Consider the following 24,816-nt stretch of genomic DNA (forward strand, 5'->3'; position numbering starts at 1 on the left):
CCCGGCTTCTATATAGCAATGAATTATCCTTTTGCAAGTATGCACATAGCAACCTAACATTGTGCAGTGCCGTGGTGTTTATCTCAAATCTGGCCATGTTAGGATTACAAGGAAGAGATCTTCCATGTTAGTAACTTCAGTTTAGCCTGTCAAATGTCCCCTGCAAGTAGCAAGTTCAACTCTACCTTTTTATTTGTCATAAGCAAAGAAAAAATAATTAATCTGAGATGTTAACATTCTTGACCTGAGTGGATTTTAACTCACCCTCTCCTTGCACTACAGTAACAATCATTCATTATTTCAAGCATATTACTGGAGAGCATGTGATTCATAAAAGATATTGTTTTAATAGGACTATAATGAATAGAAATTCCAGATATAACTTAGAAAATTATGTTTACTAGAAGAAAATTGCATACTGTGAACAATTCATTCCCTTCAAACAAAAATATGCTATACCAATATGTAAGCAAGAAAATATACCTTGTTTGCTGAAATCAAACAATTTTTGTTTGATTCTGTTTACACAAAAGTTTCTGTGTAAAATTTTTGACTTTGCAGGAAGTTTTCTAGGAAGGTGAAATGTTTGCTAGGAAGGTGAATAGTCCAGCAGTCCAACTATAATGATATTCACCTTGGATGTAGGTTCTCAAGATTAAGTTCCTCTTGCAAATAATATTTATACACTTGTACAAGCCAGAGTACCTTCAGTATAACTGGCTTAGACTGCTCACAGATCTGTTCTTCAGAAAATCTTATCCAGTCTCTTGAAGGAGATGTTTGGCCATAGAATCTATACTTTAAATTGGAAGGATTTCATTTAAAGTTTTTTTTAAAATGAAAGTTTTCCTATCAATGCATTTTGTGAGAAGGAACAGGATCAGTTCAAGGGGTTGCCTAAGGAAGAAGTTATGTAACTTTGAATTTTGGCAGTGCAAAGCTCATATTTGGATACAATTGATATTAACTCCCAGGTATTACCATAGAAATGAGACATAAGTGGAATTTATTAACGGATTTTTAGATGCGGGGGTGGGGGGGGGAGGATGGGGGGGTGGGGGGCTGCAGGATACACTTCTAGACTTGGCATTATATCTGACTGGTTTAGCAAAGAAAGTAATCTTTGGCTGTCAGAGACATCTGAAGCAGTATGGCAGACCTGAGCCCTGTATGGGGGCATTAGGTATTTCTGATTGAAAAAAAAAAAAAACAAAAACAAAACCAAAACAAAACAAAAAAAACCCACATAAAAAAAACACCCAAACAAATATTTTACATCCACTTGAAACTTTGGAAACATTAACAGTCTTTTCACTGTAACAAAGACCTGAGATGTCCAAGACTCTGTGTACACAGCAGATGCCTGCATTTCAGAGTGTAATTATTGTCTCTCCAATATGTCATGTTCTTAAAAGGTGTGTTCCTAATCCCAGTGTCTTTGTCATGCCTGTTCTTGTAGAAGCCAAACTCTCTTCCCCAGGTTTAGCAGCAGCTTCCAGGCCAACCAAAGTCAAGGGGATCCCCATAGTGGCTCAGTGACAGCCCTTCAGTGAGGTGTCAATCCCCTGCTCTAGGCAGTGCTTTGACATGCAGAACTATAGGCTGTCTCCAAGCAAGTAAAAACACTTATTTAATACAAAATGTAGATAAAATGGACAGCTACAATTTTCTTCCACTCTTGTCACAGCTATAGTTGTACAATATTCCTGAGTAACTTCTAAAGAATGTGATTCATGGAAGATTTACAAGTAGTGTTGAAAATTGCATTGCTAATACCAAAATAGATATGCATAGCTTATATACTACATAATGTAGTTTAATGATTCTGGATTTTTATTTATGCCTTTGTGTAAACATCTCCTTTTCATATCTTCATATTTTCATAACTTATCAAAGAAAGTAAATTTATTCCATTAGGAGACATGCATTTATCTAATTTCTTCTGCCTTTATCTTTGCATAAAAATTCCTGTGTATGTGCCATATGCGTGTGTTTTAGCCCCTTTAAGCTAGTTCAGAGCAGAGGGAATAGACAGAGTTTTAATAATCTCCAAAAAGGCAAAATTATGATTGTTCTACCATCTTTTGAAAGATGGATTTAAAAAAATTATTACCTTTTTTCTCTTACTTATGAGGGACATATCTTTAAAGTGTTGCTTAATTAAAAATCCCAGTATTTTTTCCCTTTGTGTTTTTACTCCCCTTAATTGCACTACAGAGCAGACCCTGAATGATAGATAAGTTTTTCAAAATCTACACTTGTTAATAGAATTTTTAATTCAATGCTAATATTGGGGTAATTGCAGTTAAACAGAGGCAATGCTGTAGCCAGATTTCTGTGGCCAGGTTCCCTGTCTACCATTGAAAATGGAAAATCTCCCTCAGTGCACGTGTCAAGGGAGCTCTTTGGCATGACAGTGTCAATGAGAGCCTAGGGACTCCTCAGTGCAGGCATCATTGATTTAAAAGACAGATACAGCTCCTCTGGAATCAGTTGGCCTATCCCCATAAATACACCCTTAGGGGCACTAAAGCACACATTACTGGAACAATACTGTGTGATAGCTGTTCCTTCAGTTTTACACTGTTGATGCTGCAGTTGAAGGTGTCATTCAATCTTTAGACAAAAGTAGTTAGAGGATTATTGTGTACTTCCAGCATAGGAAGCAGTTGTAGCCTCCTTTTTGTTAAGGGTAAGATGAGTATTATCTTAAATCCTGGGAAATCTTAGTGACAAAATCCTACAGTGAAAATGAGAAAAATTGGACTGTGTTGGGGCAATTTGCTATGATTGAAGGAATTGTCTTTATTCCTTCTCCTTCTTTTGGTTTTTGAAGGACTTTTTCTCAGTTCATCTTGCTTTTTGTCCCTGTTCTCATTCAGTAATTCTCTTTGTTAGTGTCCACATATAATTTGTTTTATTGTTTTTTTTTTTTTTTTTTTTTTGCTATGGACTATATACTTTTATTTTAGAGATAATAAAAATGCCAGATTGCTCTTTCTGTGCATTACATTAACCAAATTCTGAAGTGTAATATGCCATGAAGAACCCAACCATAGCAAATCAGTATTATTTTAGGAAGAAAACAAATGAAGTCTCAATAACACAATATTTGGATAATAGAAACTTGTGCAGAAAAAGTGTGAGGATAGGTCTGACGTTCACCTCTACAAGAGATGGGGAGGTTATACAATATTTAAGGTCTTTATGTCATTGTAAAAGTAAAACCAAAACTTAGTAATGAATACTAATTTGGACAGACCAAAGGATGTAGTCAACCAATGCTTTGCTTGTCCGCATACATTGGAAAGAACACATAATGTTTCCTATAATGCTTTGAAAGGCTTCTCTCCTATAATGTAGAAAAAATAAATGCTTATCTTACATTTTGATGTTGACCACTTAGACAAATATTTTTTTTCCTATCTGTATAAAAAAAATAAATGTCCAGATCATATATATATTTAAAAGTTTATTGTAGCATTGACTTATGAAAAGAAACACTAATAAATACAGAAGACAACAAAAACAAATTAATTTTTTTCCATCTCAACACATGGCTATTAAAAAGCAAGCAAATCCATGCACCCCAACCCTCCACAACTCCCCTGAACAAATTTTTTTTTTTTTTTTTTTTGTGGTTTTCACCCTATAAAATAGTGTAACTGCAGTGAGTCATGATGGTATGAACAAAAGAGGTTTTGCCTGCAGATCTCTCAAAGGCTTTGCCTTCCACTGATTTGGTGTGAGTACAAAGTCAAACTGATTATGATACACAGAGAAGAACTCATTTATTCCAGGCAAACATACTCATATAACCAGAATATCTTTCAGTCTTTGGTATTCACATCACATCAAGAAGAAATCATGCTGACACTTTCTAATTTGCTTTATAGCAATGGGTAAAAAACAACCTTTGAAAGCTTGGTTGGCTTTGGAGGGGGAAAATTAAGAGGACATAATACAGGCTACTAAAATTAGAGCAGGACAGAGAACAAAACTTCTTTGCTATCTAAGTATTCTGATGATTCTGAGATTAAATTGATTAGGAAAATAAGATTTCTTCTCAAGTTTAGTGTATGTTAACTGAGATGTTTGCTATCTGATGCTGAGACCACCTTTCACACAACAGCAGCATCCATCATTTTAAGCTCCCTTTTAACCCGATGACAGATAAGTCTCACCTACGCAGACTTGGAAAGCCCATTGACACGGCTAACTCCTGCACCTTGTGGGAAAGTTGGGACCAGGCCAGTTGGGCAAGCCAAAAATCATGCCATGGGCCATTTTATCTGTTCATTGACACTATTGACCTCACCAGTGGTGAGGTCAGCAGACAAGGGATACATGTGCAAAAAAATACCTATACTGTAGGCCAGTTGTAGCTGAATTACTGAGATATAATGCTCCCATATGATTGACAGAATATTTTTTCCAAATGCGTTCCTTCATTCCATGGATCAGTGTAGGAAGGAAAAGGTGCCTCATTAGAAAAATAATGATGTAATATTTTAGAAATTCAGAGAACTGATTAGTTGCTGTACGATTTGGCTAGTGTAGCATTTGTCTCTTTTTTGCTTGGAGAGCAATCCCAAGTAATGTGCTCTGGTGAACACTGAGCAGGGAGGTTGGTCTAGATGACCTCCCAAGGTCTCTCCCGACCTTAGGCATTCTGTGAAATTCTGTGAAATTACCCAGACTGGATATCAAGTGGGACAATCAGCCTCTTTTTATTTATCATGAAGACATAATTGTGAAATAGCATCTATTTTTGACTTGAGATTATGAAAATCAACCAAGGAAAAAAAATGTTGTTTTGAAAATTCATTTATAAGTGTCCTGGATTGGGACATCCTAGGACAATAAGTATTACAGCTAAAAAAGTTTGTTTGCAAGAGGTTGTTAATGGGTTCATTTTCAATGGGTCATTGATGAAGTTATTGTTGTCACAGGAATATTTCCATATTAGAAAAATAAGCTACCTAAATGGGCCTTTTTCAATTTTTGTAGTGATCTGTCAAGTAAATAAGAAAGAAAACATGTAAAGAAATACAAGGACAAAAATATTAAGCTATTAAAGGAAAAAAACAAACTGTTAAAACTTTGCTAATCTGGAGTTCACCTGCCAGAAATCATATTGGCACTAATTACATTACTGATTCAAAATAATGAGATGTATTCTAAATCATCACTAATAAAGTTATGATAATTAATTACTGAGATATTGAGAATAATAAGCCTTCTTACCACCCTCATTATATTTGGGTTCAATGGAAATGAAATATGAGGAGAAAAAAATTTCATTAAAAGAAATACAAAGTAATAGAGTTGCTCTGGTCTAGCTTTAAATTTCTAATTAGGTTTAAAAGTTATCACTGTAATAAAATACTTGCCATAAATATATAGGTGATATTTCCCTAAAAAGATCTTTGTTAGCGATATAAGCATTATTACAGCAGTGGAACAACAAAAATATCATTGCCTTCTAGAACAAAATAATAAGATGTAAGTGTTACATAAAGGTTATTTGTGTATCAATGGTTAATAACATCATACAATTTTAAAATTTTCAATATCAGTAACTTTTATTTTAAGAGTCTTTATACCCTTTCTTCAGGCACTCTACATCCAAAAGAAAAAAAATTGTTTTATACAGAGTGATTTTTCATATAATCGTAGAATATCCTGAGTTGGAAGGGATCCACAAGGATCATCAAGTCCAACTCCTGAAATAAAAGCATATCAGATTCTAATGAGTTCAGGTTTTTGCTGTCAATATTCATCTTCTGTGATGCCATTTGGTATTGTCTTTGAAGAAGATTGTCTTAGTTACATCTGAATTTAGAATATTGAGCACCAACTTCTTCAAATAAACAAGAACAAAAAGTCATCTTATATTCGCCTAAGTAAAAGTGACTCTTCCTGGAAATTGTGCTGCAAAATTATTTCTCTGAGAAGTTCTCCTGGAGATGCATCTCATGTAAGCCTCATTTAAATTCTTTTTGGGCTATCAGATGTAGTGATTTTATTTCACAAATTAACATTTGTGAACGTTTCACATTCACATCCATTCTGCTTTTTAATCTATGCTATTTATTTAAACTAGCAAGTTTCTGAATCTGCACTCAAAAGAATTAAACATACCCCATCCTCCCCACAAATCCTAGTTGAGTTTCACCATAGAAGACCTCTCAATCTTTGCAAAACTGGCATTATAAATGACTTGGCCTAATTTATGTGAAATAACCAAGAAAAGAAGCTCAGAGGTCCTCTCCTGTCAGTGAGTACTCTTGTAGTGTTCTACAAAGTACATTACCACCATTTCTTTTTCCTGAATAGTTGAAGTTTTAGTCACTCTGTCATGTAATATGGGATGTCTAATAAAACACAGAGGAATTAGGCAGAGAAATACCTCTGTATTCCCTTCCACATGCCAAATGCCAAGACTGAATCAGTGAGATAAACTCAGGTCCCTGAATCAGAAGTACCACATTTTTGAGTTAAGAAGCTGAAATCAAGAGGAATCTAAATAAAAACTGTGGGCATAGAAATGTTTGCAGGTGTTTGAAAGGCAATCCCAGAGGAGGACCTGGATATTGAAGGTAAAGCCAGACTTTGCACTGAACTATCCTTAATCTATGTAATTAAACATTAAATTGATTTGTGTTGTACTGAGTATTGTATTAATTAATGATTTTTTTTCCTGAGGTTAAAAAAAAATTGCTACTTTTAATTCTTCTCTAATTAATCCTTACCCAAGAGAGATGATCTATTTTAATTGCTTTCCAGAAGACAGTGTTTGTTTTTCTTTGTCATACACTTAACAAACAGCCTTTCTACATTTGTCTCTCTCTTAGGGCACATTCACAAAAAGATAATGCATCTCTACAAATGATTTGGCAGCTGGTGGTAGCATATAATAAGAAAAATAAATTAAGAAACAACTCACCAACATTTTTTTCCCAAATTACACTATAAAAAGAGAAGTCACAGTTTGCAAAGCAGGGGCTTTGCTCGCAAACAAGTAAGGGCTCTGAGAGTGGTGCAATCTGTGTTCAAGGTCTTAACTGCACATAGACAAATGGTTCCCCTTAGTTCTGCTTCACAACGGGAAGTTGTTGTTATAAGATAAATGTGCCCAGGGTAAAATGTACCCAATCTCAGCACACTGATTTGTGAAGACATAAAGTTATCTCAGACACAGTGGAAATTTAAAAGATTATTCAGGGCAAACTGGAGCAGACAGCAGGCAGTGGTTTTGAGCAAAAAATATGCAAGGGGTTTTTCTACTGGAAATGTAGAATTTGTTTCCATAATGACACCATTCTGACATCTGTGGTGCTTTAGCACCGTCATGCATCTGAAAAAAATACTTTGTGAGAAACCTGTCAGGTTTCCCCTGGCAAAAATAAAGAATAACAAAATAAAATAATAAAATCCCTAAAATGGATAAAGATGAATTTAAAATGTGTTTCAACACATTTCAACACATAATTAGGTTCTAGTTACGAAAATGTAGTTTGCACACACAGGTAAGTTCAATGAAATACTTAGTAATTGATAGAATTAGAAATAATAGATTTTCTGAACAATTTAAAGTTTCAAGCTTTCAGAAAATTGTCTGTATCTAAAATTAAATTTCTTGATTTTGTTGATTTTAATGACATTTAAATGTTTGGGTTTTTTTTTTTTCATGTTCTTCATAAGAAGCTACACACTTTATTGAGAACTAGAGGATTAAAAATTGGTACATTTCTTTACAAAAAAAAAACAAAAACAAAAAACAAACAAACCTATTAGTAGTTTGGAAAACGATTATAAATACAATACAAATTTAGTATATACCTAGAATATTTCAGGAGCATACACTTCAGGGTTTTCTTCTCTCTGATTTTGGTCCAAGCCATTGTGAAGATACTGTCATCATCTTTCATCACCCTCCCCCAATGCAATAGGTAATCTCTTTCCATATTTCAAATGCCTTTGGTAAGGTCTTTTATCATGTCTGGTTCTAATTACAATGAATTAATTGCACAATAGATGTATAATGATATCTGATTTCCTTAAATATTTTTGGGGAAAAAAAGTGTAATTCTCTAGTTTTGGTGTCCTGATGGAAAGTAAAAGGTGATGGAGCGGGTCTGATTCCAGGACCTTACACTGTGCATCTGTTAAATCATGGCCCTATACTTTCAATGTTTAGTAGCTGATGTCATCCCAATATACTCCATATGGAAATGAAGTAATACAAAAATAAAATCAGAAAGGTTGACGGATCAATCCAGTGAACAGACTTTGACCATGAACTGATGCATGTCTGAGAAGAAAGACAAGAAAATAATTTCACATGGGCAAAGAAAGGGTCTGATTTGAAGCTTTCATCAAAGGACAGAACCCTCCAACTATCTGAGCATGAAATTGCTACAAACCTTCTATATAAACATGCAGAAGTCTTGCTTACACAGTTTTTAAGAATATGTGAAAGATAGCAGAGTTGAGTTACTTTATTTTTCCTTTGGATCAAGATGAGATGCCTTTCCACAGCAGTGATGAGCAGAACTGGATACTTAGAGATACATATACAAATTAACCTGTTAGGTGAAAAAAAAAGCAAAAAATAGCACATCAGTTTTGTTGTCCTATAGGCTTGCAATTTTCAGCCATTCCTAACACAAGGTTTTAGAAATTGATTATAGATTAAGAAGAGAAAACAGAATCTTATTTTGTTATAACTTAGTTTTTTGCAGAATGAAGAACCAAAAGAAATTGTTTGAATTGTGTTTCAGATGGTATCTTTTGTTGCTAACTTGAGTAATTCCTTGTACAATTTTTGGCTTATCTTGATTAATTTTGTGTCACTGATGCTCATGATAACTCACAAAGAAATGGAGAGTGGCAAATATTTAAGGCAAATATGTTCTGAATTTTCAGGGTGAAAACCCAGAAGATTTTGCCGTTAACTTTTAAAATTAACAAATTACACATGCAAATGCATTTATGTATGAGTTAAGTTCCTTCAAGTTTCTTGGTAGATGCTTTATTTGACTTGGACTAGTTGTCTTTCTATAGTTTTTGGCAATAGAGGCTAATTTCCCATTGCATGGAAATAGTTGCATACATCTCTATTTCATGTGGTATACACTTAGCATACTTTTTCTAGTTCATCTCTCTAGTAAGAATTCCATAACAAAGATGACTTATCTTCCATGTTGTATCACTTCCTTCTGCCTCTGTTAAGCCTGCATTGTACATTACCAAGTATTTGAATTCAATAAAAAGTCTTCTATTTCCCTTAACCTCCATCTCCTGTGACTTTGGGATGATCTGCCTCTCTTTCCCTGCCTTCATGAGCCTAGTCAGGGACGTGGCAGTAAGGAAGAGATTTTTGTAAAAGGTAGCTGTTGAAATCTACTGCACAACAAAATATCTCAAAAAGTGATAAACAGCTTAACTGAGACATATATTTGCAATTTTCCAGCCTATGAAGATGTTTTCAGAAATGAATTTCTGCTTTACTGGGACTGCCTGTCTTGCTCAGCTTGGAAAGAAGAAGGCTGAGGGGTGACCTCTTCACAAATGTGCCATGTCCTCAAGAGGGGCAGCAGAGGGGATGTGCTGATCTCCTCACTCTGGTGATCACCAACAGGGCATGAGGAAATTGAATGAAACTGCATCAGAGAAAGCTCATGTTGGAGATTAGGATTCTTCACTTAAAGGATGGCCAATCACTGGAACAGGCTCCCCAGGGAAGACACAGCACCAAGTCTGTCAGAACTCAGGAAGTGTCTGGATAACACTTTTAGTCACATGGATTAGTTTTAGACAGTCCTGCAAAGAGCAGGGACTTAATGACCCTTACTATTGGGACTCTTCCAATCTGAGATATTGGATTCTATGGAAAGTGTTCCAAATTTATTTTGGCTCCTAATTCAAGACAAGCCCTTTGGAATCAAATTGTGAGTACCATTATATATCTACAGGCAAGTACACTCACTCATATGACTCCTGGCCTTTTCAGAAGGATACTTTATTAAACACAAGTATCTCACAGGCAAGGAAAAAACAAAACAGAGTAGCTAATCAGTATTGTATTTGGAGGAGAGAGAGTAAGGACCAGAGCTCCTAATTTAGTAGAAAATTTAGCTGTTACAATCTAACACAGTTGCTAAGTACTCAAATTCTACTGTGGCTGAAATTCTACTATGCTTTACTTTCTATTGTTTTCAGACTAAAAACAAAATTTTGTCTCCATTACAAAGAATTGTGCAGTAACTGCTTCTTAATGAAACCAGCTCATAAGATTTAAGTGTTCAAAAGTATGCCAGGCAGATGAATTTTACCAAAGGTATGCACACCTAGGAAATTACTTTTATTTAAAAAAAAAATCATAGTAATTAAATTATGAAAATGGGAAGTCAGCTATCAGAACACAAGAACACAAATGAACACAAAATTCTAAGTGAATTTTTTATTTTAGCTTTATTGAGATAGATTTTGTGGCAACTAAATACAACAGATTCCTGACACATTGTGGAGGACCCAGTAATAGAGTGCACACAGCTCCTGTCTCCTGTTAAAACTGCCTTCTGCATGGTATGAGGCAGAAGAAAGGGAAAATACCGTAATATTTTCTGCATTGGGCAGTGATAGTACTGTACTATACCCTTAGGAGTACTTTGTCTGCCAGAGACATAGTATTTTTCTCAGTTCTTAGATAATGCAGCTCAGAATTACTAGCAATGTGTACACAGATCAAGCTCTGAATGTGTTCTTTAGAATATAAATGGACTCTAATTTTTTCTGAGTAGCTGGCTGCTACAAGCAGAAAACAGCTGGTCATCCTCCTCCCAGGGACTGCATTTTCATGCTCTTCAGATGTACAGTATATCTGTTAGTCATTTATTCATTATATTAAGATGCCCATGGTAAGTTTGCAGGGAAATAAGACCTGTCTTGTGTTTCCTACTACATTCCAGATCTTCTTTCTAAGAAGCTGAAAAGCAGAGTCAGCAAAGGACTCATTGAACCTCACGACATTGGCCTCAGCCCATGGATCCAGCCTGTGCACATCCCTTTACAAAGCCTTCTACCTTCCAGCAGATCAACACCACCACACAACTTAGTCCTGTCTGTGAACTTACTGGAGGTACCCTTGATCCCTTTATCCACATCATCAATAAAGATATGAAACAGCACCGGCCCAAATACTATGCCCTATGGAACCTTGCTAGTGCCTGGAAACAAACAAACAAACAAACAAACAAACCCCAACCCAAAAACAACAAAAAAACAACAAAATACCCAATCAACAGCAACAAAACAAAACTGCAAACAACAACAACCCCAACAAAACCCAAAACCCCATACAAAACAAAAAAAACCCAAAAAACACACTGAGCAAGCAGTTTCATCAGGAACAGTTCCTGCACTAAAAAGGGTTTAATAAACCCAAAATGGAAAACTTTTATACATAAGAATACTGTACATCTTTCTTCATATTCCTTTTATTGCTATAAAAGGAAGGGTCCTAGACAAAAGGCATATGCTGATGATCCACAAACTTCTGGGAATGGCAGGGGCCTATTTTCACTGATTAGAATCAATTATTGAAGCAGAGAGACAGAACTGTCCACAGTTAATCAGAAATTAATACTGTTGTTGATCCTAAAAAATACTGTGCATCATTTAACTGCCTCTGTAGCATAACTGAGGCATTTGTACATCCAAAGTAAGCTTCATAGAACCTATTAGGCATGTATCAGTGATGGATGGATATTTCAGTAATTTCATAGTGCAAAGACAAACCACAGAGCCTCATGTATATTAATCTCCTTAGCAAAAGCAATGCCAGCATCAGTAGATGTCATTATCATCAGAAGAAAGGACAGCAAATCCATCATCTGGTACACTGAAGTAAAAATAGTAGGTAAGAAAACAGAAACCTGATATTTGAAGTATGAAATGGAAAAAAAATAAGATAGCTCTTTAATGGTATCAAAGATATCAAGATTTAATATTGATTTACTGTCAAATGAGGTACATGTTTCTTGCAGTGCTTTGCACCTAAATGATTATTTATGAGTCCAAACCATGTTGCAAATAAGCACATATTTTTTTAATACACCACAGGTGTGGTGCTGTGATCCTGCTTCTAGTACAGTCAAAAAGATTATGTTTGATGGTTTCATGCAAATATGACAGTGTCTCATTTATTTAAGAACAATAAAGATAGAAACCTGAAACAAAAACTAGAAGGAGATAAATTCAAGGCAAGCAAAATAAAACACGTTTTTGTCTCTGTATGTTGGTAAGGCAAGGAAATCCTTCCTGAAGGACATTGTGAGTGCTTCATAATTTCAAGACTTCAAGTTTGCTGAAACAAAATCCACACCAAACCTCTACATACAAAAATATGACCTCTGATTTATGGAATCTTTGAACTGCAGATGGATGTAACCGAGAATGCTGTTCTCACTGGAGAGTTGGTATTTCTACCTACCTGTTCAATTCATAATGCCTTCTGCAAGTTTCTGCTATTTGCTAAGATCAAAGAATGGATATTATGTCTGATAGGCCTTTCATCTGGTTTAATGCAATTTCTCTATATTGTAAATGATCCCTTCCAAAATATACTAATACTTTGAGACACTATTAATGTAGTCTGTAGTAGACCAAAAAGGCAGTAAGGACATGGACATAGGAAGCAATTCTCTGAAGTACTAAGAACTTCTCATAGCATAGCAGTTCACCCAAAAATTAACTGTTTTAATACTATAATTGCAGCAGCACCAAAACCATGCTTGATAGTAATATTAACTATGGAATATGGCAATTAACTCTGGAGAGCAATAAATGACAATAGAATATTTGCTGGTAAAAGTTCCTCACAGAGAAAAAGATCTTTCCAGGGCAAATATCCTACAGAGAAAATTTGCTGGTAAAAGTTCCTCACAGAGAAAAAAAATCTTTCCAGGGCAAAGATCCTACAGAAGCTATTTTGACAGTGTTTCTCAGATTATTTTGATAGCAGAGCAGACCCTGTGTCTTTTTCCTCAGCATTAGATCAAAAGAGATTACCTTTTCCTCTTTCTTTCCTCAGAGATTCAAAGATTTCCTTTGAAAAGAATCAGTTCTTGTTGATTTTCTGTGATGCCTGGTGCATAATTATCCAAAAGAGGTAATATCTAGGAGGTAGTACCAAAATGAATATGGCACAGAATTAGTTAACATATTTTTCAACAAAAAAACCACTTTCAGTACGAATTGTTTGTACCAAGAGGGCCTCCTACTGTTACAGCAGATATAGCATAGTGTGACCATCTGAATTACTCTTTCCTAATACTTTGGTAATTGCTATTGTATGTCTGATAAATCTTGTACAAGCTGTGAGACCTTGAAGAGAGAAATCAGTAGAGTTATAAGAATCTACCTAACTGAAATTAATTCTCTAGCTAGCTTTATGTTGCTCTGTGACCAATCATGCATTCTAACCAGATGTCTGCCAAAGCCATATGTCCTATCATTTGTATTAATTTTCTTTAATTGGTCATGATATTAACTTACAAGTACCTGCTGTAGGTGACGCTGAGGGTAGAGTGTCCTATAACACAAAGTATTAACCTTCACTCTTGTCAGAGAGAATATATGGCCTAAAATCTCTTCCCTTTATTTAGACTTCTAGAAAATCCATGCATGTGGTTTCAAAATGACAGGTATTAACCCTTTCACTTGAATTTCAATTCAAACAGAAAATGGAAGTGCAGCCTTTACTTTTCTTTGTAAGCTTAATAATCAAGACAAATAACAGTGCTTATGTCACACATTTCAGTTAAAAGCCTTCAGGACAGTACTAGAATTCAGTCTCAGGATTCCACACTTATTTCTAGAGTAAGAGCACCATATAGAGTACATAGAATTTCAAGTTGTATCTATACAGTATTTGATAATTTGATTTGTATTTCTGAGAGATATATTTTCTTTCTCATACTTTTTCCTTGTGTTTCATAGTATCAAATTCACCCATAAACTTGCTCACAGCAGTTCTGTGTCTGTGAAAACATAACCTGGAAAGGTATAACTGTTCAATCAATTTTACAAGCTATATACAATTTAAAAGGGAGAAAGTTTTTGGACTCTTCAAAATTTCCGTGATAGTATGAATCTTACATGACTGTTTTTAAGTCAGTTTTCAGCACTATGAATGTATCAAAGCACTTAATGCTGATACCATAGAGATGTTATCACCCAGGATTTTGATTTAAAAAAATATTCTGGAGGGTTTGGGAAGTATTTTACACTCTGGGAAACATTGTAATGAAGATGAAGGCCATTTTACAGCTATGAACTTGCCTTGGAGGAAAGTGGGCTAGCAAAATTCAGTTTGATCAATTTGATTTTGTTTGGCCTGCAATCATACTGTTTGGTCTTTGGGAAGGAAAAGACCTATTCTACATCTGGTAAAATATGCAGACATGGATCTACATAGTATATTCCTTGCTTAGCAAGGAAGAAGTAGTAATATACTCTGAACTTATTATTCTGTATCTTCAACAGTTATTCATATGTTACAAATATTCTCACCCTGTAGTCTATAACTAGTAGAATCAAAATGTAATAAAAACACCAAACAAAACACCCAAGATGACAGTATTTGCATAGTTGATTGAATCATACATATTTAGTAGGATAATATGATTAGTGAGAGAAGGAAACTAATATTATACTCAGAATATATCACCTTGACTCTTAACTGAGAATTTTTAAAACAAAGTAGAAGCTATAGGAATGCTAGTAGTTTACTTCCTCAAAGTAGTTTTAGCTCTAGAAAGAAACTAGTCCTGAAAAGTTTGTTTTGAGAATGTAACATAAAAATTGCTATCTTTTAATAACTAATTTAGACTATCTGGCTAGCAATGAAGAAAAAAGTTTCGGGTCCTAGCAATATACATGTATGTATTAAAGCATGTGAGAGTACAGGTCCTAGACATTTTTATGCTATATACTAATTACAGTATATTGAGCGAGGTTTGATACACTTACATTTGTGGGGATGAGAATGTCTGTGGGGCAAAGTTGCAAGCCAGCACTGTAGGGAGACTTGGGAACATGTTCATGTGCTCCTTTGGCCTTTCTGCCTTTGACAACAGGCTGTAAAGGAGTGATGGATTCCTCCTAGCACACTCTGGGTGTGAAAAGTTGGGGAGTTGGCACTCTGGGGCTTGCCAAGAGATGCTAGGGCTTTTCAAGTAGTTGAAACCCTGCTTTCCCAGTAGAAGTATTCACATGGCCATAAAGAGGAAACTTAGTTCTATCTGTTTTTCATTCAGAATATATTGCATGCACTTAGCAATAATAATGACTAGCAGGAACAAGTTTTCAACATTTGGTACAACAGGTAATGATATAAACAAATATCCATTTGTAAACCACTATAAAAAATATTAATCTAGAAGTCACTTTAAAATATACATAGAGAGAAAGTTTAGTTAAAACATAGGTGTTGAATTTACCTGAAAAAGCCATAGATTTGGTCTGAAATGGAACAAGTTCAACTGAATAATGTTTTTCTTTTTCCTATGAACTATAGGAAAAAGTTCATAGGAAACATTGAAGTCAAATATTAGTTAGAATTCAATCTTCAGTGTAGTTTTACTTTGATGGGACACCTGAATACACAGTAACTTCAAAATTATTGAAACACTCGGAAAAAAAATCTCTGCTTATTGTTTTCTAATGTTGTTTTGGCAATATTTTGGAAAAACAGCTTTTACTTCTTGCAGTCCTTTCTTATCTTTCTTTAAAGCTGCATGTCTAGGCAGAAGTAAAGTTTTCCTTGCGAGTCTTCCTTAAAGTATTACTGAAGTAATTCTTAGAGCTTCATCACAGACAAGGGAAGGCAAAGTTAATAACAGCTATGTGCATGATTGATAAATTCTTGATCATTATTTAAATTAATCTGCAGTTCTCAAAAAACAGTACACTCAGTTTACTGATTGGAAAAGTCAAAATACTCATACTTACCACCAAAATCTTTGTGTTTAGATGTAGACATTTATATGTTAGTAGGTTTTTATAAAGTAAGTGCATTTTAAATATATTTGTATATGTTGCAGCAACTGAGATTATGTATGCATGTACCTAAGTCTGTAAATAACCATGTGCACTAAAACAGAACCACAAAAATGTTATGATTCACATCTCACTTAGGCTCTACTCAGGTTTAAAATACTGTTTGGATCAGTTTTGGCTCTTTCTTCTTAATGACATTGCTGACTGGTCCTGTGTCAGAGAAGAGAAAAATGGAACTGTACCAGATAAAATTACTGTAATATTGAAATCTCAGAAAATGGGCGCATTATGTTTTGGGTGATGTTTTTTAAAACTGGTTATCATCACTCAACAAAAACCCTAGCTGATAATGATTTTTATATTAGCTGCGACCAGGACTCCTTCATTTCTTCATTATTGTATTTTTCATTCTCTCTTTGAAACTTAAGAGCCAGTTCATAAACGGCAAGTAATGTAGCAATGCACAGCTAAGGTCACTGAATTTTTAAGGTACCACTGCTTACTGGAAATTACAACTCCGGTCAGGTACCTAGATAGATAAGGTAGGTGGAGAGCATGGAAAAAAAGCATCATAACTAATAGAAAAGTGATCCAGTTGTAGATTCTGATAATGAATAGTTGTTAAAAAAATGTTTTAAATTTTTATACAATATGAAATGTTTTCAAATTGATGTGTGGATAGAGTTGTTACCAAACAGCTTTGTGTAGAGGTGGGTTTTCAGGATTGCTCTGGTAGAACATAGGGTTCCAAAATACCAGAAAAAAAGTGCTATGGACTGTGGTCTGTGGTAGTCTACTGGAGGAACAAGGAGGTCCAAGGGTGAGAAAACTGTTTGTATATGTGTTATCCTGTGTGGAGCAGCTGAAGGTGAGAGGATCCAATGACTAGTTACTGAGTGCCTAAGGCCAGTTAGCTGAGGTATCTCTATTATATAGATGTTTATGTTTCCCACTTATGAGTCTTATCATGACCAATCAGAGAGGGAGACAGGTTGATGCTGTTGGAGTTTTTGGCATTAGCCCAAATGCTGAGAGTGTCTGCATTGATTCTGTTGGCCATGTTGATTCTGTTGCTTTTTATGTTGCTTTTGTATGAGCAAAATTGGAAATTCCTGCTCAGCTCTAATACTGGCTGGACCTTGAACTGTCAGGTTGTGCCAGTCCTGCCTCTATGAGACTACCAGATTCAGCAACTCCTAAAAATTAATATTTCATGGCAGCCTTGCAGAAAATAAAAATAGTAAACTATTAAGTGTTTTACTTATTAGAACAACTCTGAGGGAAAATGACAGAGTTCCTGTCATCAGTGTAATCAAAAGTGAGCAAAGTTTTGACATCATTGCACTTTATATTGTATTAGATCTCTTCTTTCTAACATCAGTTTCAGGTTTATTTGATATTAATAAAGTCAAACTGATCTTATGTGTATCTGTTTAATTCACGGCTCAGTGAGATGGAAGGAGAAAGGGTGACAGATCAGTTGTTTAACACTCTGGTGTTTCAAATGACAGCAAGGTGGATGCAGAGTATTGTGCTTGACTATCTGGATTATGCCAGATGAAATATGAGAAATAGGCTTGCAGATATAACCTTCTGCTCCCCCTTCTACCCCTCAAGGTCAAATCTGCTGGATCATCTTATAGTTGAGTCTGTAGGGACAAGAACAGATCAGTTCCTCAAATCTCAGGTATTGACCATGCAGGAGTCCTGGCACTCCTGCACAAAGGGAAAGGACACCTTGGGTGCCAGCTGACAAAGTGAAAGCAGCATAAAATGCATGTACAATTCCCATGCACAGCAAAGTATTCAATAGAATTATCATCTGAGCCACCCTCATCCAGCTGTGTAAAATCCACACATTTCAATAAGAATTCAGAAAACTCATGCAGAATCATAGGATCATTTAGGTTCTAAAAGACCTTTAAGATCATCAAGTTCAGCTGTTTACCCCACACTGCCAAATCCATTAAATCACATCCCCAAATGCTACAGCTACGTGTCTTAAATACCTCCAAAATGGTGATACAAGAACTTCCCTGGGCAGCTTGTACCAATACATGGCAGCCCTTTTAACACCACCACTCTCTGGGCTTGACAATCCAGCCAATTTTGTACCCACCCAGCAGTACACACGTTCAAGCCATGACCAGCCAGTTTCTCCTAGAGAATTCTGTGGGGAATGGTCTCAAATGCTTTACTAAAGTCCAGCTAGATTCCATCTACAATCTTACCTTCATTGACATGTAGTTGGACTATGTATATGCAGGCTCCCCAAATGAGACAAGGTGTCCCTGCCTAGATGGAGATAAGTAGAGAATACTTAAGAATCTAATGAGTAATTATGTCCATAAGACAGAGGAAGATTTTCTAGTTTATGAATATTTGCTAATTAGATCCATAGTAACTAATTAATTTTGGCAGAATTGCGTAGTTCTCTGTGTGCTTACCTGGATAATTCAAAAAGACCCATGACACAAGTTTGTTTTTTTTTTTATTGTTGTAAAAAATAGTTTTGAGATAACATAAAAGATTCATACCTCAAGGTTAAGATGAATGAGTAGTGGTAGCAGTGTCATCCAGAACCAAGGGACTAATGTATTACCAAGAAGACAGGTTGCTTTATCCAACCAGTCTTCTGCTCCTTCCCAAATGTTAATATTTGCTGGAGGACTGATTCTCATTCTTGAAAATTTTAATGAGTTAATTCCCCTATGAGAGAGGAAGGGAGGGCATTTATTTTAATTAAATATCATATACATTGAAACTATAAGATCACAAGTAACCAGATGCTCTGTTCATTCCAATTAATTATGCTTTGGGATTTCTGATATGAAGAAAGGACCTTGAACTGATCATCCTTAATTATAAGCTTACATTGCTAATGGTGAGCAAGACTGAAGAGAGTGGTCCAAAGATGCAAACAGTTGCTGAGAGTATAGAATGTCCTTCTACAGTTTATTGATGACAGAAAAGTAAAGTAACAATGTTTCTCGAAGTTCATTGCCTATAGCTATTGATATGACATTTAAAGATTATGGCAAATGTTGAGAATTTTTTTTTTAATTAACAGTTCCTCATTCTCTTCATAGCATCTCCAAAGATATAAGATAGCCTTGATACATAAGAAGCAAAGAGATGTTATAAGACCTGTATTCATCATTAATTGTGAAATATGCTTAAGAGAACAACTTGCTGAAATACAGTTTATTAGTCATTACAAATCCAAAAAGTACTTATTCTGTACTGCAGTCTGAGACAGCTTTCTGCAGTAGAGGGTTTTGGTGATGCATGTTTTAATGATTTATGATACCATGTGTATTATCCTCCTGGGACCTTCATTTATTTTTTTCAGGGTAAATATAAAGTGCTTTCCAGCTATTCTATGCCTGTCATTATCTGTGCATGAGCATTTCTACAGCTATCCAGAAAAGCAGATAGAGACACTATACTAAAAAAAAAAAGGCATAATCTAATGTATTCCTTGATATTTAGCAATCTGAACCAGATTCTCACTTGTTCACAAACAGAATTTCTTCACAATTACATATGTTTTTACATTTTTGGAAATTGACAGCAGAAAGAATTAAAGAGGTCAGTGTCAACATGTAAAATTTTTCCAATTTCTTACCACGCAATCAGTAGAGAACACTGAAGAGCATGGTCTGGCAAGACACATCTCACTCATATTGTGCAACACATATCAGACACAAAGTTGTCCAAATGATATTTTATGAATGCATCATCTGCCTATATCAATGTAGAATTTTTATAATGTTTTTCTTGATCTGTACACAGTAAAATTACACTTGTTAATTAAAGCCTGGGGCTTTATCAGATAGAAAAGCACAATATTAATGCCCTTTTCTTTATTCATCATTTTCATTGTGATTAGAATAATTTCTTATAGATGAATTCTGACTTCCTTCCTTAAGCTGAGTTATATCCTGCTAAAAAAATGGGCATATATGTAATCAATATTACTGATATTTCTTAAGAAAACTTCATTTATAATCTGTTACAGATGGCTTTGCTTCATGGAAAACAGAACTGAGTGGTGTCCATGACAGGCAGGTAAGGTGTGAAAACAATCGAGAACAAAGTGAGCTCAACTTTTCTTTTAAGGTCCACTAAGAAGAAAGAGGATAAAAAGCAGGAGGAAGGGCTTATGCTACTTGTTTCTTTCTGTTTTAGACTATGTTTAGGAAGAAATAATATTAGCATTAGCATTTGTGAGACTGAGATATGCTACTCCTGGATGTCACTGCTTTATTTTTTTTTAATTTTGATTCTGTTTAGGAGCCTTCTTTTTGGAAATAATGCAATAGATATGACCAGAACTTTACTGATTTGAAATAAAATGGATTCACAAAAATGGTTTATGGGCAAATTAATAAATATCAGTGATGTTGCATTATAATAAAATAAGCAAGAATTCAGGTTTTTCTCAGATTTTATGTGTATGTGTTTGTGTGTTCATTTTGGTAATTCCATTCTGCTTTTTGAATAATAGACTTTTTAAAAATTATTGTGGAGTAATTAGTCTGCATTTCTTCTCATATCCTTGCCATTCTAGAAAATGCAGTAATAATTCATTCTTAAGTTAGCTGGATCTTTTACTTCTTAGTACTGCTCCAGTGCTTGGAAATACTTAGGAAATATATTTTTCCATTTAATTTATTCAGTGAAAATGTGATTTAAGGCTGGAGAAGTTAATTTTTCAATCACTTATTGCTGAAAGGTCATTTGATTAACATCACATTATGCTTGTTAACTGTCAGTGTAAAACTGACATCATTACCTAGGCATGCAAATTGGAAGATAGATATAAGAATATCCTCTGTTCAATTAGAAGCACACACATGGCTAGAGCTGCTTTTGCAGATCTCCAGATTTAAATGACTAGAACAATGAAATGAGCAAAGACTGCTACATCATTATTTGTTGCTAATGTTTGCAGCAAAGACAAGAACACATCTTCTCTTTTAAAAGGTTAAAGATAAGAAAAACACCTTGTTATTCCTATTTTTCTGTTATATAGGCAAATACATGCTTGATTGCTTATGGATGATATTCCTAGAGGAATTAATGCTAGTTAAGCATCTAGATACTGCTTTATATTTGCATCTAAGCCCAGACCTTGTATACTCCTGTTATATATATTAGAGTGGTATTACTGTAAACTCTAATACTGATTTTTTCCATTCCAAATTTTGGATGAAATGGTATTAAAGTAGGGATCTAAGAAAAGTCGTCAGCTCTGTGATCTAGTCCTCTTTTTTTGTTGTTGTTGTTCTGTTTTTAATTTGTCTCACAATTCTTAGTGGGTTTTATAAAACCTGTATCAGTGAAGACATATGTATACTAGCCTGAGATCTACAAAAATATGCATATTGTATTCATTCAGTTTGTAGAGCATTCAGGATGTAGAAAATGGCAATTTATCTTCCTTTGCTTCCTGAAGAGATTCACTGACCTTTCCAAAACTCTCAGTCCTGGACAAAATTGTTTGAGCAACTAAAGGAATAGGTACTAAAATATATAAATAATTCTGCTTTCTCCCAGGCCCCTCTTTGTCTTTCTATTTGATTATTTTATAATTTCTGAGTTTCCTATAACAGAAGTAGGAAATGATTATACTTGAAATAAATTTGCTCAATGCTGCAGTTAGTTGCACAAGCATTTAAATCTTAACTAAATAATCTGAATATCAGAGGACTGAATTACATGAGGATTTAACAAGACTAGTGGGCTTCATTTATTTGTCTTTGTTTTTTTTTTACCTTCAAGTTTCTTCATTCCAAGATTTTGTTTGCAGGCAGAAGGATGGACAGCTACCTCTCACAAAATAAATTCTAATATTTTCAGGTGATCAAGAGATCTTTGATACTGATTTTTTAAGAGGTACAAAACAAATTCTAAATCAAATACCACGAGAAAAGTGCTAAAAATCTCAAATCTGATGGCATGCTTTTTTATTTTAAGACCTGAAATTATCTGTGGAATCAAAAAAAGTGCCATCCATTTTACACTTATTCTGTTACAATTTGGAACTATTGTATTCGTTTTATATAATTTGGTAACTGTCATGAAAAAATACCGTTAAAAGGGAGTTTTTATATAATTTATGTTAAATATTATTGCACCATATACAGTTGCCACATTTCCTTTCAATTATAATTTTAAGCTCTTCCTAGGACCTCAGTACCCAACCCCCAACTTATTGCCTTAAATATTTTTATAACTTCAATTTTCTTTAGTAGAAAAGTAATCTGAAAGTGTAAATAAACCTCTTAAATACAGTCTTTTAAATGCACAGCTTTTTTTCTAAAATTTCTTTTCTTTTTCATAAGGTGCAGATTTCTACTCAATATGATGGTTTTCCTCAAGTGAGAAATATTTATTTCTCCTTAGATCCTTAATTTATTTAATTATAAGAATATTTTTTAGCCATGCTCTCTGTTTTGACTACATAAATTAAAATCAGTCTCATCTATCTTTTGTTCTCCATAATTTATTTTTTTATCTTTATCAGTGAAATAAAACTGTCCTGTTAAGATATTTTTGAAAAAGAACTGATAGTGTGCCTCCCTTTCTTGATTTATTTCAGAGAATATAGACAACTACCTAGATTAGAGGTCTAACTTTTAAACAAGTGTAGTTTGGTGATACGAATCCCTTCTCAAGTATAGTTACAACTTTTGGGCACCTACTGGAAAATATGGGTTTGTTCAATGTTTTTCTAATGCCTATCATCAACCATGATACACAAAATAAGTACTTTCAGCCTGCACTTTCAAGGGCTAAAATCCACATCCAAAACCACAGTGATCACAAAAGTTTAGTCTGGGACATATACTTTTTACTATGTTGTTTATGTATCATATATTTTTTGTAAATGACAATGTCAGAAGAAAGTAGTCTGATCTGTCTTTTTTTAATTAAAATTAATTAAATTAATTAATCTCATCTATAGTCAGAAAAGGAACTAGAGAATTGGAATAATCCCAAAGTTTTCATTTTTGCCCATTCGTTGCTGCGATCAGCTCTGAGGATGAGTTTTATGGATTCTTTTGCAAAATTTGGATTGGTTATCTCCTGGGATTACTACCAGACTGAACAATTATTATGCCTACTGAACTATGAGTTCTTTACATATAAGAGTAGCTTGAGTTCAGCTCTCCACAATAATTACCTTAAAAAAATTAAAGGTCTGGGCAATCACCAGCCATATGAAGATTAACAACAGAAAGTTCTGGATTCTGTACCTGGAATGGGGCAATCCTGGATGGACAGATGAACTAAGGAACAAGAGGCTGGAGAGTGGCACTATGAAAGGGACCTGGGCATCCTGGTCAGTGGAAAGTTAATTATGAGCCAGCAGTGCCCTGGCAGCCAGGAGGGCCAGCTGTATCCTGGGGGGCATCAGGCACAGCATCGCCAGCTGGGCAAGGGAGGGGATTGTCCTGCTCTGCTCTGCTCTGCTCTGCACTGGGGTGGCCTCACCTTGAGTGCTGGGGGCAGTTTTGGGTGCCACAAAATGAAAAAAAACATTAGACTATCAGAAAATGTCCATAAAAGATCAACAAAGATTGTGAAGGGCCTTGAAGAGAAGCCATAGGTCACTTGGTCTGTTGAGCCTGGGGAAGAGGAGACTGAGGGGAGACCTCATTGCAGTTACAACTTCCCTGTGAGGGGAAGACAAAGAGTAGACACTGATGGCTTCACTTTCATAACCAATAACCAGTCTCAAAGGAATGACATGAAGCTGTGTCAAGGGAGGTTTAGGTTGGCTGTCAGGAAAAGATTTTTCATCCAGAGCATGGTTGGGCACTGGAACAGGCTCCCCAGGGAAGTGGTCACAACATCAAGTCTGGAAGAGTTTAAAAAGACTTTAGATAATTCTCAGGCATGTGGTGTGACTTTTGGGGATGGTCCTGTCCAGGGCCAGGAGTTGGACTTCATTATCCTTGTAGGTTCCTTCCAACTCAGCATATCCTGTGATCCCGTGATTACTGTAGAATTAGAATCCTACCTCTTAAAGCTATTAAGAATATATTGTAATTGTTATAAAACTGATTAGTTACACCTTTCTGGGAGACACTACTGGGAGTCATCCATTGCAGTTAGTGCTGAAAATAAAAGCGATAAATGTTAAGCTACGTCTGTGAATTCTTTTTAGTAGGAAAATAATTATTATGATGAAGCACTGATGAAATCTAAACTAGGTCTTATCACTAGTGAACAGGTTAAGCTAAAGAGGAAGATGCTGCACTTGATCAATTGCTTGAATCTCTTTGTATAATGCTTTTTTACGAATGTGATATAAAATAGAAAATGAAAAGAAAAGAAAACTGTGATACTAAATCTTTTCATATGCACTTTTCCTTTTTTATTTTTTTATCCAGAAGATTTTTTCCCAGGCTGATTAATTTGCTTAACTTCATTTAAAGACATAATCCACCACCCTACTTTGTCATACTTGTGTCTTTTAAAGGAGACTTAGCTCATGAAAACAGTGTTCTATATTAAAATCACGGATTCACTTTTCTCTTCTTGTCATGCTGCTAAGACATCCTTCTCTGAGGGTCTTTTAGCTTGATAAACTTTAGAACAGTTGTGCTGTAAGAAGGCTGCAACTCAGGTTTTTGATGCTTTTCCATTATGCTTATGGATTTATGCTTATGCTATTATGACTCAATAAAAAAATTTCATAATCCTCTTGAGGTATTGTGCTTTTTTTTTACCTTC

Source organism: Lonchura striata, chromosome 2, assembly GCF_050655825.1.
Source record: "Lonchura striata isolate lonStrDom1 chromosome 2, ASM5065582v1, whole genome shotgun sequence".
Taxonomy (NCBI): Eukaryota; Metazoa; Chordata; class Aves; order Passeriformes; family Estrildidae; genus Lonchura; species Lonchura striata.